Source organism: Falco biarmicus, chromosome 2 (genome assembly GCF_023638135.1).
Source record: "Falco biarmicus isolate bFalBia1 chromosome 2, bFalBia1.pri, whole genome shotgun sequence".
NCBI lineage: Eukaryota > Metazoa > Chordata > Aves > Falconiformes > Falconidae > Falco > Falco biarmicus.
In genome coordinates this window covers 83,281,814-83,299,954 of record NC_079289.1, presented here as the reverse complement: position 1 = coordinate 83,299,954, position 18,141 = coordinate 83,281,814, and the positions used below count along the sequence as shown (strand labels likewise).

Genomic DNA, 18,141 nt, shown 5'->3' with positions numbered 1-18,141 from the left:
GCAAGGAAAGGCACGGATCCACTCCCCAATCTGCTCTGCAGAGAGGCGGGATGTGATTTGGGGTGTAAAGCTGTATTAATGTCCAAAGCACTGCTTGGCTCACACAGGAATCCTTTGTGTCCTTAATGAAGGGAAAAAGCAGGGCTTTATTCTGAAGCTTTGTGTATAATCAGATGCCGTGTTGTAAGGCTCTGGAAAACACACCAGAAATAATAATCGGGAGGAAATAAAAGGTTTAGTTCAAAACAGTGTGTGATTTAAATAAGAAGTGAAAAAGAAAGTGCGCAGGATTTGAGCATCGGAAGAATGAACTTTTAATTCATTTGCATTGAGATTACAGGGGGAGGGGCAGCATTTAAACTGGTATAAAAAACTAGTTTAGATGTAAATGAGAGATAATGGTCTTTGGTAAGGAAATAAGCAGGGGGATGAACTTTGGCCATCAGGAGCCCGCAGCAAGTCCTGGCATTGTCGCTGGAGCTGGAAGCCCCAGATGCAGTAATTAGCAATGAGTTTGCAGATCTCAGCACCGGCAGAACAAAAGGGCATCGCTGTGGAGCTGGGCTGCCAGCTGGGAGAAGGGGAGGTGAGCTGGCACGCCACAAGGGATCATTACCCAGCAGTCTGCAGAGGGGAAAAGAAAAGATCCGAGGGTGCAGCCTGGGGCAGGCATAAAAGCGATCTAGGGTTTGGGGGGTTTAATAGTTCCCAGAGCCCTGGCATTTTCAGCTGTAAAAAATTCCCTCGGCAGCTGAGCCAAACGGGTCGAGGTTTTTAAATAGGTCCTGTGATACCCACGGAGACAAGTGTTGTTATTCTTTAACCCTTGAAGGCTCAGCTGATTAGTCTGGATCAGGCAGGGATGGCAGGTGGAGTAAGGTGATTTGGTTTATAATCATCTCATATGCTTGTGCTCACCTCCACAAGAAGGGAGAGTGGGAAACCGATCACAAGCCCCTGCTGGCTGCAGCCACGCTGCTGCTCACCCCCTCGTCCCCAGCCCAGGACGGTGTCTGCTGCACAGGCAAGTTAAAGCCGTTTACATACAGCCCATGTGCACCTCATGTCCTGCAAGGGTATCAATCTCCGAAGTTTAGCCAGAGATCTGAGGTTCATTACTGGTATTATTTGTATTTATTGGAGAAGAACTGGTCCCCAGTTTGCTCTGGGAAAAGCCCAGCTCTTTCCCTAGGGTCCCTTAATTCATGAAGGGATTGATTGATGTGCTTATTACTATCGTGTTATCATTTTTTAACTGCTGGCAAGGAACGGCCTCCCTGGAATGCAGCATTTGTTTCTGCTGAGGCTGTCATGGCCCAAAATCCTCCAACCCAGGACGGCAGCTTCTGGCATAGCAACCCCCATGCTCATGAAAGAATGTGCCTCTGCTCCTTTCCCTGTGTGTGGTGCGGAGCCGTTTGCTGTGGGCACATCTGATGAATACCGCCTGTTGCCACCTCTCAGTAGCCTGCCTAATCCCAAACAGATTTGTTATAGATTTACATGCGGAGTGACCTGGTTTCTAGGTCCTGTCAGGAAAAAAATAACTCTGCTGTCATCTGAGTGATGCATGAGGCAGGCAGCCCTCAGGTCAGGCCCAGGCTTTACGATCCCAGGACTGGTGGAGGAAGGCAATTTGGCCTCCTGCTCCTGTGCCACTGCGCTTAATGCCCCATACAGCACCTAAATACTGCCGAGGGTGCTGCCAGCTGAGGCTCCCCCCTCGCAGCATCACTGAGCAGGGCTTCATCTCTTCCTGTGGGCTTTCACTCACTTTTTGTAGGTGCTGGCTTTGCACACCGTGAGATGGGGTCCCAGGAAAAAGCCCCCAACCCCCCCCCCCCAAGAGGTTCCCATGCAGCATTTGAAGCAGAAGAGGTTGAACAGGCTGAAAGCCAGGAGAAAGAGAGGTTTCCACTGCAGGGCAGTGGAGAGGGAGGTGAGGGGCAGCTGTTTTGGTTCCCCACTGAGCTCCAGGTTAGCAGCCAACACCCTAGTGCCATCTGGGCAGAGGGACAGGAGGTGCAGCCCCATCTCCACCCCTGTCCCTGTCCAGGCACATTGAAGCAGCCCTGCTCTTCTACCCGGGTCTCCCACACAGAGACATCAGAGGGTCCTGTGAAGGATGCACAGGGAAGAAAGCACCCAGCCTTCGATAGCCCTGCCTGGGCTGCTGTGATTTAGAAAGCAGGTAGCAAGTCTGTTCCTGCTATGCTCAGGCCCTATTTTTATTAGTTTCTTAGCAGCGCGTGTCAGGGAAAGTCCTGAAGCTCACCACAAGGATCATTTATTTCTCTTTCTCCTTCCCTCCCCCAAACTAATCCCATTTCACCGCAGCACTGCCCAGCAGCTCCCCTGCCTGCATGCTGCCTGCTGTGCTCCTTCCTGCTGCCACACTGCTCTGAGGCCACTGCTCCTGCCCTACAGAGTGTCCATGTCCTTGTGTAAGTACACAGGTGTGTGTGTGCAGGAAAAGCAGGGAGGGAAGGGAAATAGCCCCAGGCTTTCTGCAGCCTTCTGCAGCTGCCCAGTGCTGTAGGCAGCTTTAGCTTTGCAGAGTGGGTGCCAGGGTCCCATCTTTCACTGACGGGTGCTAGGAAGCATTTATGTGTTACTGTGAAAGGCATTGAGTGACCTGGCATGGGTGGTCCCAAGGGGAGGAAGAGCAAAGGCGATGCAGGTCTCTCCTCCCTCCCATATGCCTTCTTTAACCTGGGCTGTGCCACCACTCGCTGCGAGCCTGGGGCTGGAACCTGGGTCCCCAGTCAGGTCCTGAAGGGAGCTCCACCCTGATGGCTTCAGGAGAGCCGAGCCTGGGGACCCACAGGCTTCGCCACTGTGTTTTCAGTGGAGTGAGCAAAGGAGGCATGTGGTCATAATCCTTTGACAGCAGAGCTGGGCGCTGCTTATCCAGATATCCAGTCCCTGCCCTGACACCCATGCCCCAGTGTGGCCCTGAGCAAGCTGTTTGGTCTCTGAGGCTGGAAGCGTGCTATATGGTGGTACCCCTGGCCTTTGGTGAGAGAGATGTTTCTGGTTCAGTCTGAGGTTTCCTAGCAAGCCGTTTGATAGCTGAATATGTAGAAGTGGATGGAGGATTGATATTTGAAATGCATTAGTGGATGGAGGAAAAAAGTGAGTCCCTCCTCAAAATAGCAATGTGCTAGCATGGGCAGCAACCATCTGTCCACTGCGCTGGCTGGCCTGTGCCAGGCAGCACACAGCTGGCATTGCCAGGGGGGCACCACTCTGCTGTGCCATGCCGGGCTGGTGGGTTTTTTTTTTTTTTCAAACTTCTCTTTTATTGAAGAAATAGCAGACATTCCCAGCCAGATTTGCTGCTGGCATCATCCCAGCCACATTGCTAGAGTAATGCCAGGAGCCAATTCTGCTCCAGGGCTTGACTGTCATTCGAAATGTGAAGCGGCACCAGTTAAAGCCGCTAAGGTCAGGATCCTGCCGGCCACGGAGGAGGAGGAGACGGGAGACGGGAGCGCAGGCAGGGAAACGCTGTGCAAATGGAGCTGTTTGTAGTAACCACTCCTAAAACACTGCGCTGCACAGATTGGGATTGCAGGTATTTCCCATACCTGTCATGTAAAGCTCTGCTAATCCAGCAGCATTGTGGTTGGCTTTTTCTCCCACACCTGCTCTGCTTTTTCCCAGCAAGAGAAGCATGGATCAGCAGCCCCAGTTCACTCGCCACTTCACACCCCTCCCTGCTTGCATTCGGGAAGAGTAGGCAAGCTTTGGTCTGGGAGCCAGAGCGTACTTGGGAGCCACCCCTCCTAACTCCCAGAGACTCAGAGCTGAGAAACTCACCCAAACTCAGGGGAAGCTTGCACCAAGATGGGGCGTGCTGCATTTGTTAACCCCCATCCCCCTCCTGGTCCTTTTACTGTTTTTCTTCCTTTAGGAAATCAAGAAATGAGTTCTTTGCCACCTAGCATGTCAGAGGAGCCTGGTGCTTCACAGCTGGGGCAGCCCCTGCCTCACCCTGCCCTCTTTGTCTGTCACTGATTTTTATTTCCAAGCTAGCTCTTTATCACCAGTTTAAAAAATCCCCACAACCATTTCTAATGCGTCTCAGGTATAATCTTCCCAGGGAGGCTGCGTCCCCTCGCCACGTGCTCCCTGCACTCCTGGAAAGGCTGGGCTGATTGCATTCATGCATCAGTGTGCAATCATACGGCCACTTCCCTCCCTGGAGGATTTCTCTCTCTGCAGGAGGATCCCTGAAGTCAGGGGGGCAGGGGAAGGATGCACAGGGAACAGCAGTGGCAGCCCTGGCCGTGGCTGCTGGGTACATGTGTGAGGCTGGTATGGCAGGGGCAGAGGGACAGGCAGGGGGAGGAGGGAAAAAAACAGGTAAAGAGGAAACAGCTCAGGCCCTTTCTCTGTGTCCCAGGTAGGCTGCATCACCTCTCTGCACCCCGGACAAGTGCACACCTGGCCCCACCAGGTGTAAATTAAGGCAAATATCTTGCACGTCTCTACCCTATCTGCAGGTGAGACACACACCAACACACAGTTTCCAGAGGGGCTAGAGCAGTAAGGGAGCCTGTGGTGGATGTGGGCACAGCAGTGCAGCGAGGCTCCACATAACCTCTCCAATCTTGGGGCTCACGGCAAGCCCCCCTCCTGCCCCATCACCAAGGGTGCTGGCTCCAAGAAGAGCATGAGCATGGCTTGGAGGCTCTCCGGCAACCCCCAGCATAACTACAAGGCAGCGCCCTGCCACGGCCACGCTCCTGTCCCCACCACCAGCATGGGAGCGTGCCCCAGCTGCTCCTGTCCCGCTCCTTAATTTTTATCCAGTGTCAACAGCTGCTGCGCCACGCAGGAGCGAACCGGAGGAACTGTCGGCTTTAAACTGGCTCCTGGAGAGACCTCCCGACTAGTAAATTTTCCAGCTAATCATGTCCCAGTAGAGGGGACACTCACAAATCAGCACAGCGCCCGGCACTCCGGAGCAACACTCCCTCCTATGGGTACAAGTAATCCTTCAGAAGAGTGGCCGGGGAGAGGGGGGTGTTTTTCCCTGTGTTCTCAGTTTGCTAACTGCAGGCCTGTGACGGCTCTTCCAGGGTAGCTGTTATCACTGCTCCTCTTCCAGAGGCAATTAGCCTGCTTCCCCCGCTGTTTGCACAGGCCTCACGGGCAGCAATGGGGGCGCTGGAAAGATGGGAAGTTAAACTTGATTGCAGAGCCACAAAATCAACAGGATGACAGCAGGAGCTGAGTATTGCGTGAAATAGGATGTAAAGCTCATTTTCTTTCGTTCGGCAATGGATTCATTCCCAGCTCAGGGAGAGCTGCTGGCTGTAGGTCAGACGGCACATTGTCTTCTTGCCATCAGGCTTTCACTCTGCCAAAACCAGACCAGCCAGATGCTTTTATCAGAGTGATGACCCATGTCTTGGGTCTGGAAAGCAAAAGTCCTGGGATATTGTCCCCCTCCATGATGCAGGTGACAGCACTCCACACCCCTGCAGAGCATGGGACAGTGGTGGCCATCCCCTGCGGATGGGCTGTTTCACTGCGTGGCGCAGGGCTGTGCTGTCAGACTGCAGCACAAGGCTTTCCACAGGCAGTTCACATCTCCTCATTCAAAATGTCCCCCCAGTCCTTCTGTCCTTCCTCTCTGCCTCTGATGGGGTGTGAGTGGGTTTGGGGTATGTGGTACTGGACCAGCAGGAGAGGGATGACACGGTGCTGAGGTGGCTCTTTGCACTTTAGTTTTCTGTTGCAGCCAGAATGCATTATCTGAACCCTTAACATGCATGAAACACCCCAGTTCCAAGCTGAGTCCATTCCAGTCCCACTTCCACTGTAAGCAGCAACAGGATGTAAATTATGAGTTTCCACTTTTTTAACATTATTCCTGGTTTTGTCAGGCTTATCCAGCTGGTGGCATTTCCCAGGGAAAGCTTTTGCCTTCTCCTAGTGCCCCAGGGGCACCTGAGAGCCAGGCTAGGACAGTTCTGCCACTTGTGCCCCCCACAAGCCCTCAACTGCTCAGGGAGGCTCCTGCGAGGAGCAAGGAGATGACAGCTGCTCCATGAGGAGCCCTTGCACCGGCATGCCCCCTCCTTCCCTGTGCTGTCTCCTCTAACCTGTGGCTGGAGGGGAGGGCAGCCCCCTGCTCTTGCTGCCACAGGGAAGAAAGGCCAGAAGGGAAGCTACCTGGCAGCCTTGGTGTTAACCCAGCATACGTCCACTATGACTGGCTGGGAAAGCGCAGCCTGACACCCGCCACCCATCATTCAAAAGGGGCCCTGACTCCATGTTCTGGTTTGGGGGGCACACGGCCCTCGGCACCTCCCCTAGATGCAAAGACCTGCAGCAGGCACCTGCAGGTGAGTGCGTCAGGCTTGGTCCTTGGCTGTAATCCAAGCTTGAGTCCCTATGCCGTTTTTCCCTGCTGAGACTTTGGGCACTGCTTGTCTTTGCTAGAACCCCTTTAGGGATCAAGCCCTTATGCAAGGATGCTGCTGCCTCTTCCCATAAAAGGACTTTGTCATTTCTTCCAATGCAAAGGCTGAGGAGCATCTAATACAACAGTCAGCAGGCTGTTGCAGAGAGGATGCCTCTTCTCCACTGGCCTCTTGCTGCCTCCATCCAGGCAAGCAGAGGAAGACGTGCACGTATTCACACCTGAGCCCACGCTCACCTGCTGTTTGTGGGAAAAGTCCCTTGGCAGGGGGAGGCAAGTCTTCTCCTGCTCTGCAAAGTTAGAGCTGCTGGGATATTCCCATCTCCTGCCAAAAGCACTGCTGCTGAAATCACATTGCTGCAAATAAAACCGTCTCCTGGCTAATTACTAGGGAACGGTTCACCTTCTATTTTTAGACAAGCTTGCAAGCGTGCGTTGAAGATTATCCTGCTCCTGTTTCTCTCCCGTCTCTTTGCTATGCATGTTTCTCTTCCTTTCTCTGCCTCGCTGTGAGTTGCACTGAACCAAGCTCAGCTTCCCCTGGGGTCGTGGAGCAGAGGACAGCCATGCACTTGCATGCCAAAAACAGTGATTCTAAAGCCATCAAGAGCAATTGCTTTAGCATTAGGTGGAGAGGAAGCAGCGTTTAGCAGAGCCAGGAGTTGCTTCTCAGCTTGCCATGCCCAGCCTCAGCCTGCTGAGTGCTCCCTCCACCTGGCCACAGCTAGGGACCTGCTTCCATCTGCTCAACACACTGTTCAAATCGTCCTGTCCAGGTTCTACAGTCTTCCAAGACAAGGGGGAATAATAAAGAAGGAAAAAAAAAACAAACCTCTTGCCTGTGGGGCAGTGAGCACATAACATGGAAGCAGGGGGAAGCTGGATGGGGACAGAGGTGGGCAGGAATAACCGCACGAGTTGTAAATCCTGCATGTGCAGCGGCTGCAGGAAAGCATGCCATGGCAGTGCTGCTTGGCACAGAGCTGCACGCCATACTCGTCCTGCCGTGCTCACAGCCGCAGCAAAGAACGAAGTCTGTTCCACTCGCCTGCCAAGGGGGACCAGCCAGCATCGCAGCAGTGCTGGTGCTGCCTCAGGGTGGCAGTCCTCCCTGCCAGGATACCTGAGATAGCACGGCTCAAAGAGCGGGGGTAACACATCCAAAGTAACCCTGGAGCCTGCAGGCATCCCCCCTCCCGCGTGCACGGATGCAGGAGGCCCCAGCCAGAAGGAGTGCATCCAAGCCTGCTTGGCGGGTTAACCTTGGTCCCAAAAGTCGGTTAGGCAAATTAGCACAGCGTTTTCCCTGAGCTAATTAACTTCCCTCACAGCAGGGCTAATGAGCTCCATCGCAGCGCTTGGCTGTGGCAGCTAGCTGGCCCCTAGGAGAGGGGCTGGCCTCGAGGGCTCACTGCAGCCTGCAGCATCACAGACTCCCTCCAGGAAACCCCCCTCTCCAGCCCCCACTGCGCAGCACCACTGGCCCAGGAGTAGGGAGGTCAGTCTTCCCCACTGGCCCTGGGGGCCACCTGCAGTTTGGAGAGTGTGTGGGAGTTTCCATCTGGCACCAGGCAGGTCCAGGATGCTCCTCAGAGCAAGGCAGTAGCAAGCACAAGCCTTGGCACCTCGGAGCAGCTTCAGAGGGACATGGCTGGGATTCCCTCCACCGGCGAATGAGAGTGTTTGCGAGCTGCCTTTCAACATGTCTCTTTTTTGGTGAGCATGGGTGCAGTCCAGCCCTGTGTCCAATAAAGTCAGTGGCCAGTTTTCCATTTATTTCGGTGTCCAGCGAAGCAAAATGTCTTCAGTATTCTCTTCCTCTCCTCCCATCCCCGCAAACCACATTTATTTTACCCTCCACTCGACTCTTCCAGGGATCGATGGGTCGTCAAGATGATGAGTTAGTGCCTGTAGTGACAGTGGCACTTTCCATTACTGCTGATATACCTGGGGGACACATGTCTCCCAAAGACTCATCAAGGGGGGGAAATTCAACAAAGAGGCTAAAACTGTCATTTCAGTGAAGCCACCCCAAAGCCACAGTCCTGCAGTGCAGACAGGACCTTCCCAGACTTGTGAACACCCCCTGGACCCTGGAGAGCTCCAAGGACACCAGCACAGGCACTGCAAACATGGAGCTGAGTACAGGCTTGCACCTAGCCTACTGCTGCTTTGTGGGGTTTTACTTTCCCCTTTTCCCTGACTGATTTTCCCACGGAGAGCCATTTGAGTAAACACTTCTAGCTGGGGAATGATTTCTTTTCCTGCGTATCTTTCATAACTAGCAGACACTGGGGTTTTTTGAGGTTGCGTTATTATGACGTTTTAATTGGCTCAGGACTAAGCAAGTCTCAAAGCCCATTTGGCCCCGGCGTTTTCAGGCAGAACTGTTTTCTGTCTCCATTTTGATAGATACTTTACAGTGGCCAAAATGTCCTTGCATTAAATAAAACAAAACCTCCTCTTCTTTTACAGCTCATGGGTGATCTGGTTCCTTCCCTTCCTGCTTTCATTTCACCTTGAAACATGAACCGTACCTGTTCCCCCATCACGAGCTGCCCGCCCCCGCGGGGATGGCTGCAGGGTGAGCGAGCGGCAGCTGGGCTGCCTGTTCCCACTCGCCTTTGTTTCACTACGGTGCGTGCAGGAGCCAGGTCTGAGCCGGCACACTGAGTAATTGCAGGATTTCAGTCAAAGAGGAGGCTGCAAGTCATGAACCGCTAATGAATGGGTGTAGCTGGAAGGGCTGGTGGGGCCGGTGAGGGATGCTCAGGGCCCGTGGGGTGACAGCCAGCCGTGTGTTGTGGCAAGGGCACTGGCTGTGCCACTCCAGCAAGGCTGGAGGATGTATCTGAAATGTGCCACACAATGTGATGTCAGTGGCAGTCAGCAGTGAGACAAACCCCCAGTGGCAGCAAAGCCCACACAGATCATCCCCACGTGCAGCAGTGCTAATCTTTAATTTGTCACACCTGCATGGCTCCCCGGCCTCCTTCCTCCCTGCCTTTTCTTTTTTTTCCAAAGGTGCTGGCTTTGACACTACCTGACACCCCGATGCTCCCGCTGCTTCTCCAACACCCCCCAGCTACCCCTGGGCTGCCCTCCTTTCCCATGCTTCCCATCTAGGAGGCTGCAACCCACAGACCCTACTGCCACCTGGGAGCCACCCCGCTGCCCTGTGCCTCCCTCCCACCCTTTCCTGTTGAGATTTCCCTTCAGAGCAAAGCTGCGAATTGCTGGGTATCAACAGCTCCCGGAAGGGTCTCCAGCGAAGCCAGAGACGACCGCCTGAATGCTGGGTACAGTGCTCACCCACCTCCGGGTCCTGCCCTCTGCAGCGAGAGCAGCAAGCAGCCCTGGCCACAGGCACGCTGCCTGGCTCGTTAGGGTCACCACCAGAGGGCTTTTAATTAGCGATGGCCAAAATGCGCAGATCAAACCACTATGATGGCCCATGCCACGGCTCTGATCCAGTGACACAGCACACACAGGCACCAACCTAGGGACATGCATCATTTATCAACTCCCCTGCCTGGAGCACTGCTTGCTTGCAATAGCAAAGATGCAGCAGCTCGCCGAGCATCAGAGGAGAAAAGCGACAGAGCCGCCAACTAATACCGCACCGCTACCAATACAGTGCCTGTCTGCCCCAGTCTTCCTTGGACTGGAAACCTTTTTGGTCAAAAAACCTCCAGTTTGCTTGTGCCACGTCTCAAAATCTTTTGGGTTTTGGCCCATTCTGAGCTAAGCCACTGAGAGGCTCCCGGAAAGGAAAGGTGCGGGACGGGTGTCAGGCAGCTGAGGTGGGTATCAGGCCTGCGTAAACCCTGCCCTGGGCTTGGGTGTGACACACGAGTTGATGTCTGTAATGTATCACCACAGGATCTTGTGTCAACAACTTCCCTAGCTTCATTTTTTTTAACCAACCTGCCAGGTGTTACTGCAGTTCATGACCTGAGATCCATTTGTTTTTCTTCTGACTTTATGCTTTCAATATGATTTACAAAAATTGCTTATAATAAAGCTCATTCAGCAGCTGGATAATGGTTGTCAGCGAGTTAAGAGACACTGTAGTGTGTTTAGCACAGAAGCATATTGTGTATCTGGGTCCCAAAGCTCTGTGGTCTTGGGTAGCTTCTACTAAGGGTGGGATGTGCAAAGGTACCTATGAGGTGCCAACAAGGTCATTTGTTGCAAGGGACATGAGGGCTGCAAAACTGAGGAGGGACAATAAATGGCCTCAACAATGAATTCACAGCTGTAAATCCAGATTAGGAGAAGAGTTCAAGGTCTTGGAAAGGCTGCATTAATCCCTTCCTAACCTTGGCCTTAAATACTTGAGCGTCTGGCTCTCTCCCCACTGCATCCCCATCTGGCAGCTGTGACCTGCCTGCTGGGTGCTGCGTGGGGCCAGGGAGGGACACCGGCTGCAGCTGCCCATAGGACCTGACAAAGCAGGTCCTCATCCCTCAGAAACATCTTTTTGTCCTGATGTTACTTGCATGCCTAGAGCACGGGCGCTAAGAGCATGGTGCTTGCAAAGCCACCCCTGCGGGTGGGAGCCTCTCCTGGGCAGGAGGGGAGGGTCTTCACCAGCAGTGGGGCTCCTTCCTTACCATGCCTGTGCCCCAGCAGAACCTGCCCTTCTGCTCACCCTTTCTTGCTGGCATCACCTCAACCACCCTTCCTCGTTTTGGGATTTATTTTATTTTTTTTTTTGAGTTGGACAGAGAGATGCTTTTGTGGCTAGCAGCTCTTGGGTTTGCCCATCATTCTGCCAAACTCGCTCCACATAAGCCAGCACTAAGTCTGTGGGCTAATTGGCTTTATTTATTGTCTCTTTTGCATAGTGCAGGGGGTTATTTGCTGTTGCTGCTGCTTTGCTTATTTGTTTGGGGCAGGGGTTTTGTTTTTCTTTTTGCCTTCCTCTCAAGGGCCTCTGTAATTATCACCTCAGGCATCAATTATGGCTCAGCAGTGCTTTTGGGCACTGTCCGAGTTTGGGAATTGAACAGCCCTGGGGAGGGGGAGGCTAGGCAAGGGAGCCTGCATTGTGCAGATGCCACGGGGTGATGCTGTGGGGAGGGGCTGGGAGCACCACAGGGATGAGCTCTGGGGTTTCATAACCAGGGCTTTTGGGATGTTTGCTGTCATAAAGGTCTCCCCGCTGAAGCTGAGCTGCATAAACTGTTGGATAATCTGTGTTAGAGGCTTTTCCTCTCTGGCAGGAGAGCTGCTGGATGCCAGCCACATGAGTGTTTCATGCTTGCAAACCTCTACTTTGCTTCCCAAATTCAGCCGCTCATAATTCTGCCAATTTTGCAAACAAAAAATTGGAGAGTTTTTTGCATGGTTTATTACCAGTAAAATCCTCTTGCTGTTTTTTTTTTTTTAATTGCCAAAAAGTGCAAAGAATGTTTCATTTCTCCTGAAACATGCAGAAAATGTATTTTGTGGGTTTTGGTGTGGGGTTTTTTTTACTTGTTTCCCCTGAAATGGAGGATTTCCATTGCAGCTGTCCCATGACTTATTTTTCTCTCCAGGGGAAAGAGGCTGGGAAGGAGTTACCTTCCCAGAAGGTTGTCTCAGGATCAACACACCCAACTTCATTACACTCCTGAAAAAGTATCACTGCAGAGCCCAAAGCATCACTTGGCAGAAAGAATGTGCTCATATCAGCTGTCTTCCCTTTCATCCTCTGCTACGCCATCTCTTCAGAAAATCAGGGTAATTAATGTAGCTGTGTCTTGTCCTGCCTAACACTTTGCGCTGTGCTTGCCATGTGCTAAGAGCCGTCTGCCTGATTTCTGGTTAGTGTAGATGGAGGGGAAAGAGGGAAGCAAGAAAGATCAAAACCAGAGTGATGCTGTGCAAAAGACCTGAAACTGCATCTGGGCTCCCCACCACAGCCCCATCAAGGGGCACATCCCCATGCATGAAGGGGCTGGCCGCAGGGATGCTTGGAGCCCAGGGATGCTAGGGGCCCATCTGCCTTGGAAGCCATGTCCTAGGAGTCAAGCAATGGGATTAAGAAGTCAGCCAGACATGCTGTCCGCTGGGTAAGATTAGTCCCTGCTAAAGCATTTCTTAATCCTAGGCGCAACTGAAATAATCTAAGCACAGATTAACCAGGTCCAGCTGGAGTTAAGCTCCCTGCTCCCCGTTTATTTTTGGCAGGCAGAGACTACTACTGCTCTGGTGCCTCATCAGATGTTTGCACACCAGACGCTGCCCAGGAGAGTAGGATTTGGAAACTCAAGTGTAGTAGATTCACTTTGCAACAGAGGTCCCAAATCCTGCAGTTTTATCACAAGTTTTGTGATACAGGGTGGCATTTTGTTCCCGGGGCCCAGTGTCTCAGATTTCTCTGACTGCATAATAAACCATCTTTTAGCTTCCAGGAGAAAAAAAAAGAAATTGTTGGCCCTCAAAATGCAAATAAAAGTGTCAATATGAAGCCATCTTCAAGAAAGCCTTTCCCTAGGGCTTTTCTGTGGGGTAAATCAGTGACTAGCTCAGGGAATTACCTCCATCAGCCTTCCACACAGCAGTATTTGAAAAGCTACAGGGTTTGGGGAGAAAAAATATAACTTCATTCCATGAGTCTCCTTTTTACTTTCTCAGCTGAAGGCTCACGTGTGGCTGGGCCTGGACACAGGAGCTGAAGGTCGTTTTGCTTTCAGGATCTCCCTGCTGCAGCATCTTGATTTTCTTTACGTGAAACTATCAGTGAAGGCTCGTTGAGTTTGTAAAGCTTTGAGAATGTTCCTATTATTCTTAGATATTACAAAAGCTTGCTTTTCAAAATAAAATAAACTCTGCCAAAATCTCATCATCTGCCTTTAAGTAATCAAGGAAAGGAACAGCATAAGGAGCATTAAAAATGTAAACTGGTATTCCCAGACCCTTAAAGCAGCTCTGGTTTTGGGGGGTTTGGTTGTGGTTTTTTTTAAGAAGAAACATCTAATTTTCAGTCTCTCAAACATTTCTGGATTGTTTTAAGGTAGCAAGAACACTGTGGCAATGACTCACATTACTGCATTTCGATACGTCCCGTTGTCATCTCCAGTATGAGACACTTTGCATTTTGGCTGAAATATAACTTTCTCACAGGCACATGTATGCATGCATGCATCTGTGTCTCTGCACAGAAATCATATACTGTGAGAAAAAGCTGGGTGCAGGGTTCTCTTGGAGCTAGCGGCTCCAGCGTGCTGTGTTAAGGGCCGGAGGGAGCTGCTGGCATGCCATGCAGCCAAAGAGGCTGTAGCAGGGGTGGCACTGGGTGCTGGTAGCACTCCTTGGGTGCTGTGGGATGCTCTCTCCAGCCTCTCTGCATACGTGATTGCTCTGCAAGAACTGTCAGCTCCGAGAGAGGAATGTCCTGGGAGATATGGGGCAGCTCAGTCCTCTCTTCAAAGAAGGGCCCTGCCCAGGGAGGGCAGCAGGAGGCAGGCACAGGTGCTGACCATCCCCAGGGAGTACCCAGGCACCTCAGGTCTAAACCAACAGGAGCCTCATCCTCCCGCACTGCCACGTTTTCCTGCTGCTGGCAGCCATCCAGGCTTGTTTTATTGCTTCAGTCTTAGTTTCTTGCAGCAACAGGCTGGCTGGGTGAGTGGGCACCTCACTGTTTAACGAAGAGCCACGTCTCCATGCTGCATCCTGGAAACTTCTGCATGTGTTTTACAAAGAGGGACAGGTTAAAGAGATGGATTTATTTTTCCCTACAAAGGCCAACACTAGACTGCAAGATGATTGATCAAATGGTCTTTTTCCCCATTTACTGCCCTTCCCAGAAACCTGTTGTATCTGCACTGCAAACACCTCCGATGGGATCTAACAGCTGTGCCATGCACGCAGTGCAAATGCTGCACACCTCAAATGTGTGATGCCTTTATCAGCCTTCTTAAGCGAAAGGTTGGAATTAGACACACACTGTTGCCACAGCACTTTGTAGCCACGCAAGCCTTCTGTATACCAGCAACACTCCGCAGCATCCTGAACGCAGAGCTGCCGGTCCTGCGGCAGCTACGGGGATGAGGTAGGATTGCTGCTGCCCCTTTCTCCTCCCACCATCCTGCTTCCTTTGGATGCATGCTTCCCTTCCCCAGTCTCCAGTGGGATGAAGCAGAGGGCAATCAATTCAGGGAAAAACCCCCACGAGTTTCCCAGGCAGCACCTTTTCCCCCTTGGGGAGCACAGCATCATGGAGCATGGTTATTAACCAGACAGTCCTGAAGGACATTTAAAAATAAATGAAAAGGGCTGTTCCGCTCCTGCAGCTGATTACAGGCATGCCTGTTGGTTTTTTTTTTCCAGAGAGTGGAAAAGAATGCTTGGAAAAAATTCTGTAATTTTCCCTTTTTGCCAGATCAGGCCTCTGTGTAATAACAAAACCACGGTGCTCACCGCTCGCTGCTCTCTTTGGGACACCCAGGCTAAGCGAAAGCGCGTAAATCTGCGGGAGGCCTGGGGCCAGAGCACAGCTGTCCTGACATGCTATCCGCCTCCCGCCTCCCTGCTATGTCTTTAGCATCTGAAACGCAGGAGACACGCAGATCTGGAGGTAAGCCCTGGTGGGAAGGAGAGCAGCACCAGGTCCTGCAGGTCACCAGTTAAGCATTTCAGCCCAGAGCAGATCTCTCATAAGCCACTTTTTGGAGATAAGCTTATCTAGACCCGACAGCTGAATTTAACCCTGAACTTTTGATCTTGATTTTTAGCCTCGGCAAGCCTATACATTTCCTTGAAATTATACACACTAGATTTCAGCTCCCCTGTTACAACGGCTCCACCGCTCCCTTAAAAGGGACCTGCATGGCTGTGCATGACAGCATCATCCAGTAATGCCCTTGGTTTCACAGCCAGCCCTGCAAGTTAGACAGGCTCCTGGCTGGGGAAAGCCTTCAATTAATGACAGTGGGGCTCCAGCAGGAGAGGAGCTGGATTTTACACTTCCAGTGATAATGCATTTGAAGGTAATATTGCACAGGAGTGGATTATAACCCCAGCACTTTGCTATGCGGGCTTTTGGAAATTTGTTTTCAGTGCATAGAGGCAGCTAGAAACGCTCTTTCTCACTGCATGAAAAATGCACTTGGTAATAGTCTTTCTATTTTTTTCTTTCTGGACAAGCTGACTGCGTTGGGGCTGTCAGAGCCATGACAGACTAGCCAAGAAGGGGTTTGCTAATCAGTTTTCCTAGCATCAAATCAGCATCTGCTATATATGATCAAGGAAATTGAGGAATCTCAATGTTTTTGCAATATTGCTTAGTTGGCCATGAAATATGGGTGGTTCTGAGAGGAACAGCTTATTTCTCCCTCACGAAGATAAAGCAACTTTGGCTAACGATGAAGCATCGCTGCACGATGAAGCCAGCTAATAGCAGCGCTCTGATGAGGGCAGATACACAGCAGCATCCCAGCAGAAGGGAAGGGAGGCGTAAACAGCTTTGCAAGTAAGACATTATTAATATGGTTGAACTACAGAGGGCAGAAGGGATTTCTTTTCTCCTCTTTCACTCCAAAAGCAATATTCTGAAAACGTCTAGGTTCCCATGTTTAGCCAAGAAATTAAACTCTTAGAAATTTAACTGGATGTTTTCTAGCTTGAGTATTGTTTGGTAGCACACAAGACCAGTGTTCCTGGGCAAGGCAGTTGTCTGGAATTGGGCTGAGGAAACACTCTCCTGGCCAAGGGGTGGATAAATAGTATTTAAACAGAGCCAAAGTCCTACTTTTGGAAATTATTTGGGGCTCTACTTGCCCAGGTCGCTCCTGACACTAGGGTCTGAGCTCTGCAAGCTCTCTATGGCTTCTGAAATGTACCTTCTCCATTTGCCTAAACAGGTCTGTAACACTCCCTTGTTTAAGTCTATGACATTTGCCACAGCAACAAAAAGCTCCCGGGGTCAGTGTGAAGTGCCATGACTTTGTGGAGTTCATGGAGACCAAGAGGCCCACAGCAGCTGAGGGCCAGGCCCTTTACGCTCGAGGCAGGGCATATATCCACACTACCATGGGTACCCCAGCCCACCTTTGCGATGGGAGCACCCAGCTCTCAGGCAGCTTTTCCTGGTCAAAGTGATCTCTCGGTTTCTGCTTGGCAAGACAGCTGTGGTAGCAAAGACGGAGGAATTTGCTTCCTTCCCTCCCTCCCCAGCACTAGCATTTTTTCCTAAGGGTGAAAAAAAAATAATCCCAGAGCCTACCACATGCCTTCCCTCCCTCTCCATCCAGCTGGCGAGCGGGGGAGTCACCGCTATGCAATGGTGGGGCTGGCTGTGGGGAGACTGCTCCCAGGGCCAGTGCGGCAAAGCTCAGCACTTGGATGGCTCACAAGGGAGGGAACAGCCTAGTTTTTGTGGCCCTTGTGAGATTTTTAGGCCAACCGCAGGCTGGTCAGTTGAGATCCATGCTGAAAAGTGCAAACCTGTTCCTGGGACAGAAACACATAAGCCCTTTTTATCTAACAGCCCTGTGATATAAGCAGCAGCTGGGGATTTATGCTGTCTTTGAAGTAAATTGCATCCCGCTGCACTATAGCATGAAAGTTAAGATTTACCATTGCCGGGACACTGAAGACCCTGGTGGAAGCAAGGGAATAAATAGTGCGGCACTCTTCTTGCTGCCTTCTGCTGTGCGACTCAGCTTCACAGACCTTCCTCCCCTCTCCGCCCCTGCTTCCACTTGCATTGTGTCGGGGAAGCAAATTGGTCACATCTGCATCCAGCCAGAGAGGAACAAATGTGCTGGCTAGGCAGCGAGGAGCTTTCTGAGGGGGGATACCTCAAAGTAAAATGAAAGGCTGGCCATCAAAGGTAGAAAACAGACCAGTGGATGAAAGGGATTCTTTGCTTAGCTTTGGTAAGGCTATGAGGTATTAATAAAATTTAAAAAAGCACAAGAAAACTGGGGCATCCAGAGCAGCACGTTTTTTTCCCCCTCCCCTTTCCCTTCGCTCATCCTCTGTCATCAGCGGAGGGGAGGGATCGGCATCCCCCCATGCTGCGGCAACCACTGTTTATCTTCACTCCTCAGGACGCTGCCATTAGCAGGGCTTCAGTGTGCCGTGATGCTTCATCATTAGCTGGAGGTGCTTGATCTGGCTGGAGAATAAATGAGCCGTTCCCCCCGAAGAAACCCTTGCGTTTCATGGCCAGCTGAGCAAATATTTTGAAATATTCCATCTCTGCAATTTCAGCAGGCAGATAAAACAAAGGAGGATCTGATACAAAAGGGCTGAATTCTTCTGTTTGCTCTCCGGCAACCCCACCAAAGCCAGCAGCAGTAACAGGGAACTGAGTTCAGCACAGCAGGGAAGCACATGCATAAGTCCCATGGAAAATCCCTGTGGTCTTTACAGTTAATCATGTCCAGAGGTGGACAAGCGCTCAACTGATGCGCTGAATCATGACATACAGGCAATTACCCTAAATCAGAGCAGTACCTTCCCATCCCAAAAGGCTCCATTGTGCTTCACCAACTCCTGAAGGGAAGGCAAAAACCCCAAGCAGAAGCACTGTGGTGTAGGGAGGATGAAACGGCCAGGTGTTCTTCTGCCGCCTTTCCAGCACTTTTCTAACCTCGTGAAAAGTTCTGCCAGCTCTTTAAATCCAGGCAGTTGAGATTTACAGCTCCAGGCCCTCTGGGCAGCTTGCTGAGTTTACTCTGGGCTTCTCCCAGCCAGCTGCCTCAAGC

The 18,141-nt window shown here is 51.5% G+C and overlaps 1 long non-coding RNA gene across 1 annotated transcript; it reads left to right on the top strand.

The window, feature by feature from the left end:
- The first annotated feature begins 2,356 nt into the window (after positions 1–2,356).
- LOC130144790 (uncharacterized) lies at positions 2,357–13,252 on the top strand. The gene is made up of 3 exons (XR_008820243.1): positions 2,357–2,444; positions 11,980–12,163; positions 13,061–13,252. It is a non-coding gene; the product is annotated as an uncharacterized LOC130144790 (long non-coding RNA).
- The last annotated feature ends 4,889 nt before the right edge of the window (positions 13,253–18,141 follow it).